The sequence below is a fragment of the Silene latifolia genome, chromosome 9 (assembly GCF_048544455.1).
Source record: "Silene latifolia isolate original U9 population chromosome 9, ASM4854445v1, whole genome shotgun sequence".
In the NCBI taxonomy this organism is placed as follows: domain Eukaryota; kingdom Viridiplantae; phylum Streptophyta; class Magnoliopsida; order Caryophyllales; family Caryophyllaceae; genus Silene; species Silene latifolia.
The window spans coordinates 190,070,659-190,089,684 of NC_133534.1; the positions used below are offsets into that span (position 1 = coordinate 190,070,659).

General features: G+C 41.2%; 2 non-coding genes across 2 annotated transcripts; one reads left to right on the top strand and one right to left on the bottom strand.

Annotated features, from left to right (window-relative positions):
* Positions 1-7,413: 7,413 nt before the first annotated feature.
* LOC141603495 (small nucleolar RNA R71) lies at positions 7,414-7,520 on the bottom strand. The gene has a single exon (XR_012525366.1). It is a non-coding gene; the product is annotated as a small nucleolar RNA R71 (small nucleolar RNA).
* A 9,468-nt stretch (positions 7,521-16,988) lies between these two features.
* LOC141602961 (small nucleolar RNA R71) lies at positions 16,989-17,095 on the top strand. Its single transcript, XR_012524863.1, has one exon. It is a non-coding gene; the product is annotated as a small nucleolar RNA R71 (small nucleolar RNA).
* Positions 17,096-19,026: the final 1,931 nt, after the last annotated feature.

Genomic DNA, 19,026 nt, shown 5'->3' on the forward strand with positions numbered 1-19,026 from the left:
CAGTTAGTTGATTATCTTTGCCACGAGTGCAGTTTGTCGGGTGGCCTTGGGAACACTACACGGGCGTACTGACATCTGTCAGGGAGCGTCTGAAACCTCGTAGTTGCCAGCGCTTGTACCTCTTGACGGCGATCGAGCCGGTTTGGTACCTTGGCGAGCGTTTGGCTCGTCAGTGTTTCAGTGAGATCTTCGTGGTGCCGGTCGATCCGCCTAGGGTGTTGTTCCCGGAGTCGACACCCGATGAGGTTGAGGAGCACCTTCACGGTCGTGGGGGTGAGGAGCTGTTGTTACGGGAGGTCGACTACGACACTTTCCACCTGTCGAGGCTTTCTTGGTACCCGATCGAGGTATGTTTTCCTCTATTCTTTGTCTGATTACCCCTTTTTGCATTTTGGTGGAAGGGTTTGTTACCTTTGACGCGGCTTCCCGTTGTAGGGAGTGGACATGCTCAAGAGGACCCAGCCCCCAACTTTCCCGACACAGACCACTTTCTAGGGGCCAGGTGGTGAGGAGTTAGAGATGCGCCTGCCGGAGCCTGGGGTTCCTGAGGTGACCGACGTTGGCATGGAGTGGAGGTTGACAGATTTGAGGGTGATTTTATGGTTTGAACTCTTCTTCTTGTTTGTATTTTGCCTTGCGTTTTTGTTTTGTTGAAAGGCTTTTCTGGTTGTAGGTGTCAACAGTTAGTCATCAGGCTCTGTGGTGGATGGCAACCGGTGGAGAGCACTTGCTGGTGACCTGGCTACGAGGGAGTCTCGGCTTGCGCAGGTGCCTTTTATTGGTTGTTTTATGTGTTTTTGTTTTGCATTTCACGTTTTAGATCTTTACGACATGTATTGTGTTTTGCAGGGTACTGCAGATCCACGGAGCTTGCTCGGGTTCGTGCTGAGTTGGACAAAGCGAGGTCGATGATCCAGGCACATAAGCTGGGGATCATCAGTCGGGACCAGGAGCTGAAGTGTCATGAGGATGGGTTGCGGAGCCGAGATACGGAGATTGCCTCTCTTAGGGCTCAGTTGGCTGCGGCGGAGGAGCTTCGTGTCACGATGGAGTACAAGACGTTGGAGAGTTCCCCTGAGAGGGGGCCCGAGCAGGAGGTGGGGTCTGCTTTGCCCGCGACTCCTCGTGAGACCGAGACTGGCCCACCAGGAGGCGTTGCGTAGTCGTTGTTTGTCTGTGTTTTGGATTTTTGTTTCTATATATGTACATTTTGCGTGAGGCGGTTTGTATGTATGTGTTTTTGGTTTGTAGTTTATTTTGTTCGGCTCTTTTTATGTTGTGTTTCGGAGTAGCACGGTCAGCGGCTGATTCCCCTTTGCTTTGGCATTGGTTCCTGCATTGTTAGTGTAGAAAACAGGCAACAGGTATCACGTATGCACACACATAAACACACAAAAGCATTTGATGAAAACAAAAAATAACCACGACGACTCGAAGTTAAAATGAAATCGAAAAAAAATTTTTAAAATTCCGTGACAAGGTGTCACGTTTGGATTTTTCGAAAGAAATTGATTTGAAATTTCGAGAAATCAATTCGTGTTTTGAATTAAATTGCATCGAATTTTGCTGAAAATTGATTTGTAACTCGAAAAACTAAAACTCAAACCGTCACGGATGAATTTCAAAAGAGATTTTTGCGAGTGTATTTGATTTTGATATTTGTGTGATCAAGACTCGGATTTGCAAGAGTTTGAATTTTTGAAGAAAATTGACATCGTGTTATCAATTTTTGATTTTTGTGGAAAATGCGAAAAAGCGAAAAATTTTAAGAATTTTCGACTGACATGGAAACGATTCGTTGCGGATCGGGGCTCGACTAACATGGAAACGATTCGACTAGCCCTTCCCCCCTAAAAAAGGAAGAGAAAAACCCTTATGTTTAAAGCTGTGTCATGGGAGCCGTGTCGGATTTCGTAAAACGCGAAAACGTGAGTGTGAGAAAACACAGAAATTCCCGGACGGGCGTGAAGAGGTGCGATCCCTAAGGCGTGAAAATCTATGTATCAGGAAGAAACACAAATTGATAGGGATAAATCAAAGTGCGGATCCTGAGGACCAGCCCAAAGAGGCACGAGGCCATAGGCGATGGAAATGAGCTTCCCCCTTTTCGGAAAAAAAAGGCTGATTGTTTTGTATAAATTGGGACGCTTATCCTTCATTGTTTCATCATCCGAAACACGAAAAACATCTCTACGAAAAGCTTTCTTCTTTCATAAAATAATTCATGGATGCTTTCGAAAATAGGTTGCGATATTGATGTCGAGATTTGTCGCCTCCCAAGAAGTATTAACTCGTTGTAATGGGAGTTGGTCAATTGTTGGTGCTTCGTCAAGTCAAGGTGAAATCCTTTCTCCTTGAAGCATGCTCTCGATTTTGGGATTCGAAATATCATGTTTTTGTTTTCCCGAAAGGTGAAATTTGCCCTCTTGCCGAAGAAGTGGGTGCCATTGGAGGGTGGTCGGGTTGTACTTCGGTGCTTCCTCTGACTCGGTTGTGTTACAAAGAGAAGTTTCGTCCAATGTTGGGCTTGTTAATGAGCCAAGTGAACTTTCTCCTTGCTCCCCAAGGTCTCGAAATGTTGGCTCTCATCGACATCTTCTCAAACCGGTTGGATGTCAATGTCTCGGAGGTGGCTAGGAGAAGAGCTCTAGCCTTTCGCCTAGTGCATGCATACCTCCTTGTCTATGCCTTGAAGAAGGGGGGTCAAAGTGGTATGGTAGTATGACCCTTGTGCATATAGTTGAGCAAATGGAGAACGGTTGGGATCCATCATGGTTGCTGCTTTGTGAGATCATCCAAGCTTTGGATAAGAAGGGCTCTTGTGGAGAAGCTCCTTCGTTTGGATCTCCAAGGATCCTCCAAGTGTGGCTCTTGGAGAGGCTAAGGTATGTAGAGCCTCCGGCCTATTCTTCTTCTTACTCCTCCGTCACCTTACTATGAGGAAGAAGTTGTACTCGGATTGTTTTGAATCCACTGAGGCCTATTGGACCTCGAGATTGATGGAGGAGGGAGGTCCTCATATCCGTTGGGTGGTGTCATGGTGGCACTTCACGTCCTACAAGGGCTTGCCCGCTTCGGCTGCTAGATCTTGTTCTTTGATGGTGATGGGCTTGAAGGTTGCTTCCTTGGTTTATTCCGAAAGGCTTATGAGGCAAATGGGGCGTCAACAAAAAGTGCCCGCTCAAGATACTCTTGTCCAAGAGAGCATTTTTCGAAACACCGAGCTTGTGGAGGTGTTAGAAAGGTGGTGGGCCACTCGGACGATTTGGGAGGTACCAAACCCCGTTACCACGACATGGGTGACTCCCGCTTATATCAAGTGTTCAAAATCTCAAACCCTGGAAGAAAGGTCCAAGTTCCGTAAGGACGAGGTTGTCGACTTAAAGTATAGAGAGGTTGGCAAGGTCAACCGTGCCTTCTTTGTTGATTTTGTCGATGATGTTAGCCCGGAAATAATGAGGCCACCGAAGAGGAGAAACTCGGGTCCTAAAGAGGTAGTGGGCCATGTTTGGGCTCGACTTGGGCCGAGTATGGGGTCTTGTACAAGACCAGAGGCCGTCGTCGTTGTAGATCCGTTAAGGATCCGTTCCGGAGAAGAAGTCCAAGCTAGGCGGGCCAACAAGAAGAACAAGGGGAAGATGTACCCCGAGGGAAAAGGCAAGGGTAGAATGGAATAATGAAGACCTCCATTACCCGTTTTATTATTATGTTGTAGTAGTGTTGTGATTTTTTATTATGTTGTACTAATTTTGTATTGTGTATTTTGTAGTAGTTTTACTATGTGAGATGTCTTAGTCGACATTCTAGCTTTGCCAAGTTGTAGACTTGCTTAGCTTTGTTTGTTGTCGAGTTTGTAATCCTTCTCATTATTAGTTAAATAAGAGGATTGCTTGTGTTAAAAGAGATTGTGAACGCTTGTTTCTTCCATCCATTTTGTAAAGGTAATTCGGTTTGAATTATCCTAAACATTGCACTTGTGAAAGGGAATTTTTGTGGGAAGGGAGAAAGGATTCTTTTTGTATTCGTGGATAACGGAATGTTTTTCCTTTTCTTTTTGTATTGAAGTTGATATGGGTGATTATTTTTGTGTGTGGCGATGGTTGTATCATTCTTGTGTAAGAAAGGACTGCCTACGTATCCACCTGAAGAGGTGAAATCAAACCATGCTCGTAGTTCAGGTTTTGTTTGAGTGCAAATGGATGTTGTCTTTGATAGATCAAAGGTTGTTTGAAACATGGCACGGTGCCATAACTTAGACTCGAGAAAACATGCAATTTCAAATCAGAACGCGTTGAGGAATTGACTTGAAGGGGATATTGTGATCACTAGTTGTGAAACTAGGGAAAGGTTAGTGGTTACTAGGGTTCAGGGTTAGTATTTCTTGAGTTGGTGTAGGTTGGTCGGGTTTGTGAAATCCTCCTCGTCTAGGTCACTCAGTCTCACTGCGCCCCCCAAAAGTATTTTCTTGACCAGGTATGACCCGGCCCAATTAGGTTTGAATTTCCCCCTCGGATCGACGGGTAGTGGTGCTCGAACCAACTTCAGGACCAACTCGCCCTCTCTGATGTTTCCGGGTTTGACGTTTTTGTTGAATGCCCGTTGTATACATCGTTGGTATAGCTGGACGTTGTGCAAGGCGTTGAGTCGCCGTTCGTCTAGAAGCGTGAGTTATTCGAATCTTCGACGGGTCCACTCGGCCTCAGGAACTTGACTTTCCAGTAGGATGCGTAGAGATGGGACCTCCAACTCTACTGGTTGAACCGCCTCCATGTCGTATGCTAGGTAGAAGAGTGTGGCTCCTGTTGGTGTTCGAATAGAGGTTCGGTATCCCTAGAGTGCGAATGGGAGTTTGCTCGGCCAATTGCGGTAATTATTTTGCATCTTTTTCATGATGATGACAAGAGTTTTGTTTGCTGCCTCTACCGCTCCGTTGGTTTGGGGACGATAGGGAGATGACCGATGCCGCTTGATTTTGTATTTGTCCAGTGAAGCATGTGTTTCCGCCCGGAAGTGGGAGCCTTGGTCGCTGATGATTTCATGGTGATATGACTCATATTTGTGCATATTTAGTCCCCGAACTAGCCTCGTCCTTATGCTTTATAGCGCTTATTAGGGTCGTTTCTTATGTTTAGTTCTCTACTTTGCATATTCTTTAAGGTTTTGTGTCCTTGGTAGGAGAGGATTGCTAACCTTGCACTTATGGAGCAAAGTAGAGCTAATGGAGTGCATCTAACGACCAAGCATCAAAGAGGAGATCATTACTAAAGGTCTAAGTGAATAAATGAAGTAGAAATGGGAAATGATGAAGAGCCCCATGATCTCCCACCGATCCCCACGGATCCTTGGGCAGTTAAAGAAGAAGAAAAAGAGTTGATCGAAGATCCGAGCGTCTCAAGCCTTGATCCGGGCGTCTCAAGCCATAATCCGGGCGGCCCGAGCCTAGGTCGGGCGTCTCAAGACTTGATCCGGGCGTCTCACTATCAGGCCGAGCGGATCTCTAGGCAGCACAAGTTTGCTTCAATGACAATCCGGACGCCTCTCTCTAGGACTTGTGAAGCACTAATCATCTTCTTAGGAACTTAATCGTCATTTAAGCCCTTAGTTACCCTAATACTTGTACTTAGTATAAATACCCCATTGTGTTAGGGGATAAGAAAGCAAGTTTACCAAGTTAGAATTTAGTATTAATCAAGTTGTATTCACTTAATTTAATATTTTGTAAAATCCTAATTCCTCTTTAATCCTTCAAGTGTTCTTAGTTCTATTTGGGTAATTTGAAGATTATTTGGGTTTATTGAAGACTTGACAACTTTTCATCATTCATCAAGTGTTCTTCTATTATTCTTTGCTTATATTTGGATCATCCTTAAAATTGGTAAAAGCCCTTTTACTCTTGCTTAAATTATTGCTTACTCATTCATTATGTTTAACTTTGGTAATATGATTAACACCTTTATTAGCATGTTTACTATAATCATGAGTGAGTAGTCTTCTAGCTAGGGTTAATGGGGGATTTGGGGAACTAGAACATGGGGGTAGATTCATACTTAATCTAATATGTTATCTTAAGATTGCTTGGTTGTTATAGTGTTAACCTATGTACATGTTATGCTTGATAAAAGGCTTGATTATGAAACCTTGCATTTATACATCTCCTATCTATTCAACAAGACTTGTAAGTTATAAACTAACTCGAGTCTTATTAGACCATGTATAGAGGTGAATAGGAAGAAAGTAAGTCGACTTGTAGGTGTTGTATAGTCTTGATTGACTCGGCTTCGGGACCCAAATCTTCCTATGGATCGTAAGATATAAACTAACTCGATTCCACTATAATAATAACTTGCTTGCAACTATGAAAACATGTTTGTATGATCACCACCATGAATCCTCTATGAACCCATGACACCCCAATGCCTTAATCTATTGTTTAGAAACTCTTTCTTTACTTGCTTGTTTTACTTTCATTTCTTTACATTTCATTGTTAAAGTAGTGTAGCTTGATACCTCAAATCTCGACCCAATTTGTGACACCCTAAGACATAGCTTTCTACAACCGATAACTTAATTCAATACCCGTCTTTTGGGATCCGAACTTTACTTATCACTCTACTAAGAGTAGTTTGTTTAGTTATAAATATTGTTTTGGTTGGTTGGCTTAGACGACAAAGTTTCAAACCGCACCAAAAATGGTGCGTTGCCGGGGACGGTGTTCAATTGAATTGTTGTCATTTGTTGTTTTTAGTTGTCTTTCTTGACCTTGGGGAAGTCAAACTCCTCAAGGTAGTTTTAATTTTTTTCTAGTTGTTTGCTTTTTGCATGTCTAGGAGATCACAAGGTAGATCTTTGCCTATTGATCCCGAAATTGAAAGAACCTTGACCAATCATAGAAGAACCGCCAGAGGGGTTTCAACAAGTTTGGGTATTGGAGAACTTGTGGATATCGGTGTTGTCCAATCGGATAGTGTTGTGTTTACCAACCCTTTTGCAAGAGAAGGAGAGGAGAACCCAATTCAAATTCACCCACAAAATCAACCCACAATGCCTAAATTTTAATCTCATTCCGTACCAACCAAGGAGAACCTACCGAATAGTACTCCAACACCACATCACTTAACCGGTAATTTCATTGCCAAATCTGCATTCATACAACTAGTTGAGAGAAGCCAATTTGGAGGGATGCCTAGAGAAGATCCTCATCTACACATGGAGACTTTTTGTGACTATTGTGATGCAATCTCTCAAACCGGAGTGACCCAAGACCAAATTCGATGGTTGTTGTTTCCTTTTTCCTTGATCGGAGCCGCAAAGAAATGGTTAAAGAGCCTAGACAAGGCTAGCCTTGGAATTGATTCGTAGAAGAAGTTAGCACTTGCCTTCTACAAAAAGTTCTATTCTCCGTAGATGACTAACATATTGAGAGCCCAAATCATCGGTTTTAAGGAAAGGGATGAGGAATCATTATATGAAGCATGGGAGAGATTCAAGGATACTTGTCGCTCTTGTCCTCACCATGGACTTAGTGAGTGGTTCCTTGTTCAATAGTTTTGGAACGACTTATATGAAGACTCACGAAATGTGCTTAATATGGGCTCCAATGAGAGGTTAACCGAGGTTGATGACAACCAAACATGGGCCATGATCGAAGAAATGGCGGTCCATAATTCCCAATATAGTAGGCCACGAAAGGCCACTAGAGGAGGGAGGCATGAGTTGGATTCCATCACACAATTGGGTGATCAGCTAAGTACTCACATCGACACCATAAACTTGAAGTTTGAGAAAGCCATGGCCAAGCTTGATAAAGCCTCCAAATCACCCAAACAACATGCAATGCTATGATGGCATCATCCTCAATCCCAAATGGAGTATGTGAAAGTTGTGGAACCTTGGTACATGATCAAAAAGAATGTAGGGGAACAAATGAAAAAGTAAATGCTTTCCAAGCATATAAGAATGGAACCCCTTATTCTAACTACTACAATGAGAATACCAAATTCCATCCAAACCTCTCATACAAAAGCCAAAATGTCCAAAACCCTCAACCCACATATACACCACCTCTAATGAGAAATCCTACTCAAAGACCATACTACAATCAACCCAATGACCAAGCCTTTGATGTCCAAAAAGCGTTCCTCCAAATGCAAAAGAGCCAACAAGATTTCTTTGCTCAAATGCAAAGGGATAATCAAGCCAAAGAAACAACCATCAACAATATCCTTCCTCACACCAAAATGTTGGAGACTCAATTCTCTCAATTGGCCTCTTCTAGCTCCCAAAGACAAAAGGAACAATTACCTCCCCAAGGTAATCCTCCCACAAGACATGAGACCATCAATGCTATCCACTTGAGGAGTGGTACTAGATATGAGGGACCAAAGATGCCGATTGAAGAAGGTATTGTTGAGAAGAATGACAAGCAAAGTGATGTGATTGAACCACTGGTCGGACTAAATCTTTTCGGTAACTTGTCGTTAGGAGCACCTAGACCAAAACACAATTTATAACTTCACAAACAACTCTACAATTAGTAAAGAGGCAAGTAAAGGTCGAATCCCAAGGGACGGGAATTGAGATGAGATTTCTATTGAAACTAGTGGTGTGTTAGGGGTGTCACAATTGGGTTGATGTAGAAGGTCACTAAACTAAATAGCAATGAAAATAAACAAGCAAGATGAATTAAAAGGGTTGTAAACAATTGATAAAAAGCACTAGGGTGTCATGGGGTCATAGGGGATTCATGGGAATTGATCATACAAACATCTTCTCAAATTATAAGCAAACAATTATTGTTGTGATGGATTGAGTTGGGTTATATCTTACAATCCTAGGAAAGTTTGGGTCCCGGAGCCGAATCGATTAGATTGTACAACACCTACAAGTCGACTTAGTCTTCCCTACTCAACAACATGCATGGTCTAATGAGACTCGAGTTGGTTTATGTCTTACAAGTCTCATTGAAAAGATAGGTGACGGGTAAAAAATGCAAGGATTCATAGGCTCGCATTTCATCAAACATAACATGTCCATGAGTTGAGATCAAAACAAGCAAGCAAATAAACCATGAAAGCATATTAATTTAAGCATGAATCATTCCCCATGTTGGTTTCCCCTAATTACCCATTAACCCTAACTAGGTGACTACTCACTCATTACCATGTTGATCATGCTAGCAAGGTTGTCAATCATGCCAACAAAGTAAAACATGATGAATAAATGAAAGTAATTAACAATAATTAAAAAGGGATTAAGAGAGTTATACCTACTAATGATTCCAATAATAAAGCAAAGATAAGTACTTGATGCTGGATTGAGAGGTTGTCAATCTCCCAATAATAACCCAAATAATCTTCAATTATCCAAAATAAAGGATGAACAAAAGAGAGATTAAGGAAATAAAACTTGATTAATTGTTGATTACAAAACTAAAGAGGGATTTGATTGATATTAACTACTCTAAGAATTGATAAGAAGAACTTGCTCTTCTAATTAGACTAATGGGGTATTTATAGTGGAAATTAGGTGGATGCATTAGGGTTAACTAAGGGCTAAACTAGTAATTACACTTTTGAGATTTGAGCAGGGAAACGCCGGTATTTTTCGAAGGATGGGCATCTTTCATTGAAGCTTGAAGAAACGAAATCTTGTTGTCTTGGAATCCGTGCGTCTTACGCACGGGACGGCCGGATTCAACAGTCTCTGCCCGGACGTCTTCAAGGGAATCCGGGCGTCTTCTGGTCTTGCTGCCCGGGCGTCTTTGGGAGAAGACGGCCGGATTGTGGAGGTGGAGGACGGGCGTCTTCCAGTCAATCCGCACGGATTGCTGGACAGCTTCACTTCTTTCTTCTTTTCTTCCTTTCCTTCATAAAATCCTTGGGGATTTCCTTGGGGATGCAAGGATCCTTCCTCATCATTGCCCAACTACTATAATATGTACAAAGGCCTTCTAATCTTGTCGCTCCTTGATGCTTGGTCATTGAATTCAATCAATTTAGTCTCATTTTGCCATGAAAATGCAAGGTTTGCACTCCTTTCCTACCAAGGACACAAAACCTCAAAGAATATGCAAAACAAAGAACTAAAGACAATAAATGACCCAAATATGCACTAAAAAGCATGGGAACAAGGCTAATTCGGGGACTAAATATGCGCTAATTATGGTCACATCAAATATCCCCAAACCGAACCTTTGCTCGTCCCGAGTAAAGAAGTGACAAAGACTAGGACCATTATTTAAACTAACCTAATAACATAGCCGATATGAGACAATTAGCGAGTCTCACTCCGCCTCTTCAACTCACAACAAGACAATCATGAGGTAGGATGCCTTCTTGCAAGGCAAGGTGGGTCTTGCCAAAATGGCGACACATCCAAACATTAAGCACACAAAATCAAATAATGGATGCATCTACAAAAGGAATAGCCACTTCCTCATCAAGTGGCGAAATCAACTAAAAGAGAACAAATTTAATAGCATATAATCCGTCACAAATACTAGTTCAACAAATCACTAAGGCTAAGAGGATGGCACTAAATCACCTCCAAATGGTGTTAAACTAGATTACTTTCGTCCTCAATTTCCAAATGCTTTCGTCAAGAGCGATCGGATGGTGTGGAATGATGATCCCCATGATGCTAGTAGCATATGACATGACAAGTCTCGAGTTCTCTACAAAAGTAAAGGTCATGGATCGTCCCAAGCTCGACAAAGTGGCTTGACAAAAAGGCTTTTTGGGAATGTAATGCTCAAATCGTTATAAACAAGGGTGGATATGACTAGTATTCAAAAATTGACCTCATTCAACTTTCACATTTCAAAAATTAGAGATGGGGTTTGTCCCTTCCGTGCTAATGTCCTTTGCTTTCGCCAATCGCTTATTAGGCAACCGGTTAACCTCTAGACAATAGCTTTTCGGGGTGATAGTCACTCTGTCTCTGGGCGGTTGAATTCACAACCGTGTGGGGGCCCAATTCAATGGATCCCTCTCCAAAGCACATCGAAGTGGTACGCCTCCATCAAAACAACTAAATTTCTCAATATTTCAACATTTCATAACATTTGAGGTTTCCTTGGCAGTAAAACGTTTCCACATACAAAATCTTTGAAATGAGCACTTCAAACTTATTGATAGAAAGTAATTTTGGGTTGCCATACCACAAGGTCAATCAAGGTCACCAAGACAAGTTAACCAAGTCCACATCGCAGCACGGGGTTGGAATAGGTGACTCACATGCAAACCCTTGACTAGGCTTTGGGTCATGGGTCGAAAGACATTAGTATGACACAATCTAGGGTGTTTTACAACCATTCTAGTAGGCAAAGTCTTAAGTTGAAAAAGTATTTGTAATGGCTTAGTTGCTCTTGTCAAAGTTCCCAATTAGGCACTTTTCAAAACATTTTATCTAAATGCAACTATATGCCATGATGCAACTATTATATACATCCTAATGCAAGTGATTCTACCAACTAATATGACATATAAACTAAATGCAAGTCCTAAGTTCACATTGTTATACCGCATCAATCAAAATAAAGACACATAGTCATTAACATAAAGAGGAAAAAAGGAGATTGGAAAGATCATACCATGCGGTCTTCATGATCCTCATGTCTCGGATGTGGCGTAGTCGATCAATGTGAACAAGGATAGAACAAACATAATATATACAACAATATATACAAGACTACACTACAAAGGAAATGAACATGTTTTTGGTTTTTTCAATTTTTAAATTTTTATGGTTTTTCGAAATTTTTCAATTTTTTTGGATTTTTGAATAAAAGTTAAGTTAGAATTCCCATCCCCACACTAATATGGGCATTGTCCTCAATGGCCAAAATGATGGGAAATTATGCAAACATGATGCATGAATTATATACTAAATGCAAGCTACACTAATCTACACTATATGATGCATGGTTTTTGTTTATGATGGAGAGGATAATTTGGATTACCTCCCGTTGTGTATGCATGTACTTCCCCAAACCGAGTTAGACATTATTGCTAATGTCCTAAGGTTGGGTGTAGTTCATGCTCACACGATGCAATGCATGAAACTAATTTTGTCATTTTGGATTTTCAAAAGGTGGGAACAATAAAAATGAGAACACCTCAATGGGGCCGAGGTGTTAGTCCTCAATGGTTCTAGGACTACTCCAACAATGATCAAGATAAATAAATAAAACAAAGAGAGAAATAGACAAACCTCAAGAGGGTAGGAGCCTCTAAAGCTTGCTAATCTTCCATCAGATCATCGCTATCATCATCTTCCTCACTAGAAGTGGATTCATCACCACTTCCCTCGTCACTTTCTTATTCACCTTGCTCATCATCCTCTTCTTCTTCTTCACTAGCTTCTTCATCAATGTTATCATCAACCTCTTCATCACCGACAACCTCATTACCACCCGGAACAACCCTAGATGCACTCGGAAAGAAGACTTTCCTATCCGCCCAACTAGGCAAAGGACATAAAGGATCAAGTAGTCCTTGCCTAGCTAAGTGAAGGAGGGGTGGATATTTGGCTAAGTAAGCATCTTTCCGATCCTTGAAAGCTTGCTTGTGCATCTCTTGCATAAGAAGAGTCATATAATCATTTCTTGCTTCAACACCTTCGGGATTGAACTCTTGGTACTCGAAAGGATAAGGTGGTGTGACAATGGAAGAGGAGGGTATTTCAATTTCACCCTTTTGTTGTCGGATAATGTATTCGGCCTCTTTTGATAGGGGAAGTAGATAGTTGGTCCGGTGGACACTTAAACGACAAATCTTCGAAGTCAAAGTAAAAGATCTAGCCTCACTAGTGAGCCATCCATACTTGGTGTCAAGAGGGTTATGAGAGACCCACTTGTACTTGTTCATCATAGTTTCAATATCAATGAGATGACCACCCTTCTTTGCTACATACTTGTTATCCTTGTTGAAGTTCGGATCAAAGTATTTAGCTAAAATAGTGACTACGCCTCCATTCACAATAACGGTAGTGCCTTGCTTCCCACAATCAATGTTTAGCCATCTATCCACCAAAAGCCTTAGAGAGTTGAAAGGCTTGGTGAATTCCCTTTTAATGTTCAAGGCCGACTCAAGAAGAACAAAATCGAGTTTGGTGAAATGGTTGGTGTCTTTTCTTGCAATGATGGTGTTCCCTATGACCTTGTGCCACACTATAATGCCCGAATGGTGGACTAATAGAGCACGACTAGCATGAAAGTTCTCAAATTTCCTTCCGGAAATCGCCTCCCAAAGAGGGTCGGGGTCATACTTGCCAACATTCTTAAAATAACTCGGTGAATCACTAAGACCCAAAGCTTTACCCATTTCCTCAAAGGAGATGCGCCTACTCACATTAGCTAGGCGAAACTCGATGTTTTCCATAGTCTCAACCTTATTAACTTTCAAAGAACTCAAAAATTCTAAGGTAAGGGAGGGGTATGTCAATCCTTTTGATTCAAACAATTTCTCCAACCCCATGGCTTTAAAGAAGGCTCTAGTTTGCTCAAGGACACCCAACTTATCTAAGGCATCTTCACAAATAAACTTGGTGGATAGAAATGATTTTCTAGCATACTTGGCAAAAGTGTCCCTATGGGATTTGGAAATGAAAATTACCTCCGGATAATTCGAAAGTTGAGCAATTTCCGGAGTAGTAGATGTTGTTGCTTCCATGGGAGGTTGTTGTTGTTGCACTTCCAAGTTTGGGCTAGCTACCACCATAGCCAATGCTTTCTTTGCTTGAAGACTCTTTTGTCTTGATGAGAGTGCCTTTGCCTTTGGTGCCTTTGCCTTTGTTGCTTTTGTTGCTCCCTGTGTCCTTACCCTTGATGAATAAACCAAGAAAAGAGTGAAAAATCTTCAATTTCTAGTGCACCCAAATCGATTTAAAGGTGAAAGGCTTTTCCTTTATGAATTCAAAAATCGACTCAAAGGTTGAAGATTTTGTGCTTGGTTTTGATTTTTGTTGAGAGAGGAGTGATTGATTTGTTGTTAAAAGGATGTTTTGATTTGATTTTGGTGAATGTTGTTGAGGAATCTTGTTTTTGTAATGGAGAGGATGAGGGTTTTGGAGTTATGGGGTTTATGGGTAGTGTTATGAATGAAGAAATGAATAAATGAATGCGGGAGGGGGTTTATAATAAACCCGAAAAATTTGAAATGCAGGGGGAAGACGGGCGGCTTTCCTTCGGGACGCCCGGATTCTGCCTGTTCTGGGTTTCAAAATTCTCGCCTAAAGACGGGCGGATTTGAACAAAGACGGGCGGATTTGAAAATGCGGGACGGGCGTCTTTCAGAGAAGACGGGCGGATTCCTTTACAGGGATTTTTCTTGTTATCCTCAGCCAAAAAGACGGGCGTCTTTCACTGAAGACGGGCGACTTTTTGAAGACGGGCAGATTCTAATGCAGGACGCCCGGATTCGTTGACAGTCATAAAATTTCAAAAATTCAGCTCAGAAGGACGGGCGTCTTCTGCCCAATATGCCCGGATTGCCTGAAGACGGGCGGATTCTCCTGAAACCGCTCGGGTTCGACCCCTTTAACCCGGATTCAGTTCCATCCGTGTACTTTGCATATCCCTTGTCATTTTTCATTCTTCTTCATATCTCGTGTTCTTCATTGTGGGGGCACTACTAAGGCGTGGATAACCTAAGCAATTGCCATCCCCACACTAAGCTAAAGCACTACACATTAATTGAAATCGTTAGTCCTTCCCTCACTTCTCTCAAACATGATAATTATCTTGATCAAAGTATAAAAAATCCAAAAATAACAAAAATGCAATATAAGAATTGAAATGCGAGTTAGGGAGTTAGAAATATTTACAAATGGTGGTTTAGGGAGGACTCCACCAAACTCTCATTCTTGATGAGATGTCAAGGGGGCATGGCCAAGGTGTTGTTGATGTTGCTCAACACCTTGAAATAGTAATCAAACGCTTGTTCATTGTCATGATAAAGGTCTTCAAAAGACCTTGGCCCTTGTTGTCGGTCTTGATCGATGACATTACCAATGAAGGGATTAAAAATCCCTTCAAATTCGTCGTCCCAAAGACCACAAACTTCATTAAGTTGATCATTAAAAATCTCCTGCTTTGATGAAGACAGCTCTCCCATTTTCTTTTCTTGGCCAATAAGGCCATCTTCTTCATTGCTTGACTTTGGTGAGCTTTGCAAGCTCTCTTTGTCACAATTCACTTGTTCTTTGAATGGAGCATCTTCAATTTTCTTCTTCCATTGGAGTTCCGACTTCTTCCTATCATCCTTCCGACTATAATGATCAATCATAAAACACGGTTCATGTAAACGGGGAGCTCTCATAGTCTTGTCAAGATTAAAAGTTATACTCTCATTTCCCACTTCTAGAGTGAGCTCACCATGTTTTACATCAATCACCGCACCCGCGGTGTGTAAGAAAGGTCTTCCTAGGATGATTGGAATGTTGGAGTCTTCTTCCATATCAACAATGACAAAGTCCACCGGGATGAAAAACTTCCCAATTCTTACGGGAACATCTTCCCATATCCCTAATGGTGTCTTCGTCGATCTATCGGCCATTTGGAGTGTGATATTGGTGCATTTAAGCTCTCCCATCCCCAACCTTTTACTCACTGAGTACGGCATAACTCTCACACTAGCCCCTAGATCACATAAGGCTTTGTTGATCGTGGTGTCGCCAATGGTACACGGTATTGAGAAGCTTCCCGGATCCTTTAGTTTTGGAGGTGAACTCCCTTGAAGTATTGCACTACTTACCTTAGTGAAGGCGATAGTCTCAAGCTTCCGGATCGACTTCTTCTTTGTAAGGATGTCTTTCATGTATTTCGCATAGGCCGGCACGTGATTGATTAATTCTGTGAAAGGAATTGAGACTTCCAAATTCTTCACAATGTCCATAAACTTTCCAAGTTGGTCATCAAATTTGGGCTTGGCTTGACGACTTGGAAAAGGAAGTCTAATCACAATGGGCTCCTTCTCCTTGACCTTGTCTTCATTTTTCTTTGGAATTTCTTCTTTTGATGATTCTCCATCCTTGGAGTTTTGCACAATTTCTTCCTTATCACTAGCTTCCACAACTTCATCCTCAACTTGCTTCTTCGGTGCTTCATACCTTGTACCACTTCTCAAGTGAATGGCACTAACCGTTTCATGTCTTGGGTGATTACTTTGAGGTGGTAATTGCCCTTTTTGTCTTTGTGAGCTTGAAGATGCTAGTTGAGTCAATTGGGTTTCCAACATTTTGGTGTGAGCTAGAATGTTGTTGATGGTGGTTTTCTTTGCTTGACTATCTTTTTGCATTTGAGTGAAAAATTCTTGTTGATTCTTTTGCATTTGGAGGACCGCTTTTTGAACATCAAAACCTTGGTCATTTTGGTGATTGTATGGATTTTGATTTTGGTAACCTTGGTTTTGGTTGTAAAAGGGTCTTTGATTTTGGTTTCACATGGGAGGTGGGGTGTATGTTGTTTGAGGGTTTTGAACATTTTGGCTTTTGTATGAGAGATTTGGATGGAATTTGGTGTTCTCATTGTAATAGTTGGAATAAGGGGTCCCACTCTTGTATGCTTGGAAAGCATTCACTTGTTCATTTGTTCCCTTACATTCACTTTGGTCATGTCCCAAAGTTCCACAATTCTCACATATCCCACTTGGGATTGATGAAGATGCCGTCATGGCATTAACATGATGCTTTGGTGATTTTGAGGCTTCTTCAAGTCTAGCCATAGCTTTTTCAAACTTCAAATTGATTGGTCAATGTGAGCACTAAGTTGAGCACCCAATTGAGTAACGGAGTCCACTTCATGCTTTCCTCCTCTGGTAGCCTTGCGAGGTCTACTATATTGTGAGTTATGGACCGCCATTTCCTCAATCTTGTTCCAAGTTTGATTGTCATCAACTTCGGTGAACATTCCATTTGATCCCATGTTGAGAATGTTCCTTGAATCTTCATATAGACCGTTCCAAAATTGTTGTACCAAGAACCACTCGCTAAGTCCATGATGAGGACATGAGCGACAAATTCCTTTGAGCCGCTCCCAAGCTTCATACAAAGATTCTTCATCCCTTTGCTTAAAACCCGTAATTTGAGCTCTTAGCATGTTAGTCTTTTCCGGTGGGTAGAATTTTTTGTAGAAAGCTAGAGCCAACTTCTTCCAAGAATCAATTCCGAGAGTGGCCTTATCAAGGCCCTTCAACCATTGTTTCGCGGTGCCAATTAGAGAAAAAGGAAATAAGACCCATCGAATTTGGTCTTGAGTTACACCGGTTTGAGAAATCGCATCACAATAGTCACAAAAGGTTTCCATATGAGAATGAGGGTCTTCACTAGGCATCCCCCCAAATTGGCTCCTTTCGACTAATTGGATAAATGCGGATTTAGCAATAAAATTTCCGGTCAAATGTTGTGGTGTGGGAGTACCATTGGGTAGGTTGTCCTCGGTGGGTACGGAATGTGATGAAAACTTAGGCATTGTGGGTTGATTTTGTGTGGTATTTTGTGTTGGGTTCTCCTCACCTTCTCTTGTAAAATGGTTGATGAACTCAATAGTTGGTTGAATATCTACAACCTCACTAATACCTCTCAAATTTCTCCTAGCAAGTCTTCTATTGGTTGTCAAAGTTCTTTCAATTTCACGATCAAAAGGTAACAAATCACATTGTGACCTTCTAGACATGCAAAATATCAAACAACTCGAAAACAATTAGAATAAACCTTGAGGAGTTTTACTTCCCCAAGGCAAAGAAAGACACAACTAATAACAATACAAGAAAATCTAAATCAAGTTAACACCGTCCCCGGCAACGGCGCCATTTTTGGTCGGACTAAATCTTTTCGGTAACTTGTCGTTAGGAGCACCTAGACCAAAACACAATTTATAACTTCACAAACAACTCTACAATTAGTAAAGAGGCAAGTAAAGGTCGGATCCCAAGGGACGGGAATTGAGATGAGATTTCTATTGAAACTAGTGGTGTCTTAGGGGTGTCACATTTGGGTTGATGTAGAAGGTCACTAAACTAAATAGCAATGAAAATAAACAAGCAAGATGAATTAAAAGGGTTGTAAACAATTGATAAAAAGCACTAGGGTTTCATGGGTTCATAGGGGATTCATGGGAATTGATCATACAAACATGTTCTCAAATTATAAGCAAGCAATTATTGTTGTGATGGATTAAGTTGGGTTATATCTTACAATCCTAGGAAAGTTTGGGTCCCGGAGCCGAATCGATTAGATTGTACAACACCTAAAAGTCGACTTAGTCTTCCCTACTCAACAACATGCATGGTCTAATGAGACTCGAGTTGGTTTATGTCTTACAAGTCTCATTGAAAAGATAGGTGATGGGTAAAAAATGCAAGGATTCATAGGCTCACATTTCATCAAACATAACATGTGCATGAGTTGAGATCAAAACAAGCAAGCAAATAAACCATGAAATCATATTAATTTAAGCATGAATCATTCCCCATGTTGGTTTCCCCTAATTACCCATTAACCCTAGCTAGGTGACTACTCACTCATTACCATGTTGATCATGCTAGCAAGGTTGTCAATCATACCAAAAAAGTAAAACATGATGAATAAATGAAAGTAATTAGCAATAATTAAAAAGGTATTAAGAGAGTTATACCTACTAATGATTCCAATAATAAAGTAAAGATAAAAGAAGTACTTGATGCTTGATTGAGAGGTTGTCAATCTCCCAATAATAACCCAAATAATCTTCAATTACCCAAAATAAAGGATGAACAAAAGAGAGATTAAGGAAATAAAACTTGTATTAAAACTTGATTAGTTATTGATTACAAAACTAAAGAGGGATTTGATTGATATTAACTACTCTAAGAATTGATAAGAAGAACATGCTCTTCTAATTAGACTAATGGGGTATTTATAGTGGAAATTAGGTGGATGCATTAGGGTTAACTAAGGGCTAAACTAGTGATTACACTTTTGAGATTTGAGCAGGGAAACGCCGGTATTTTTCGAAGGATGGGCATCTTTCATTGAAGCTTGAAGAAACGA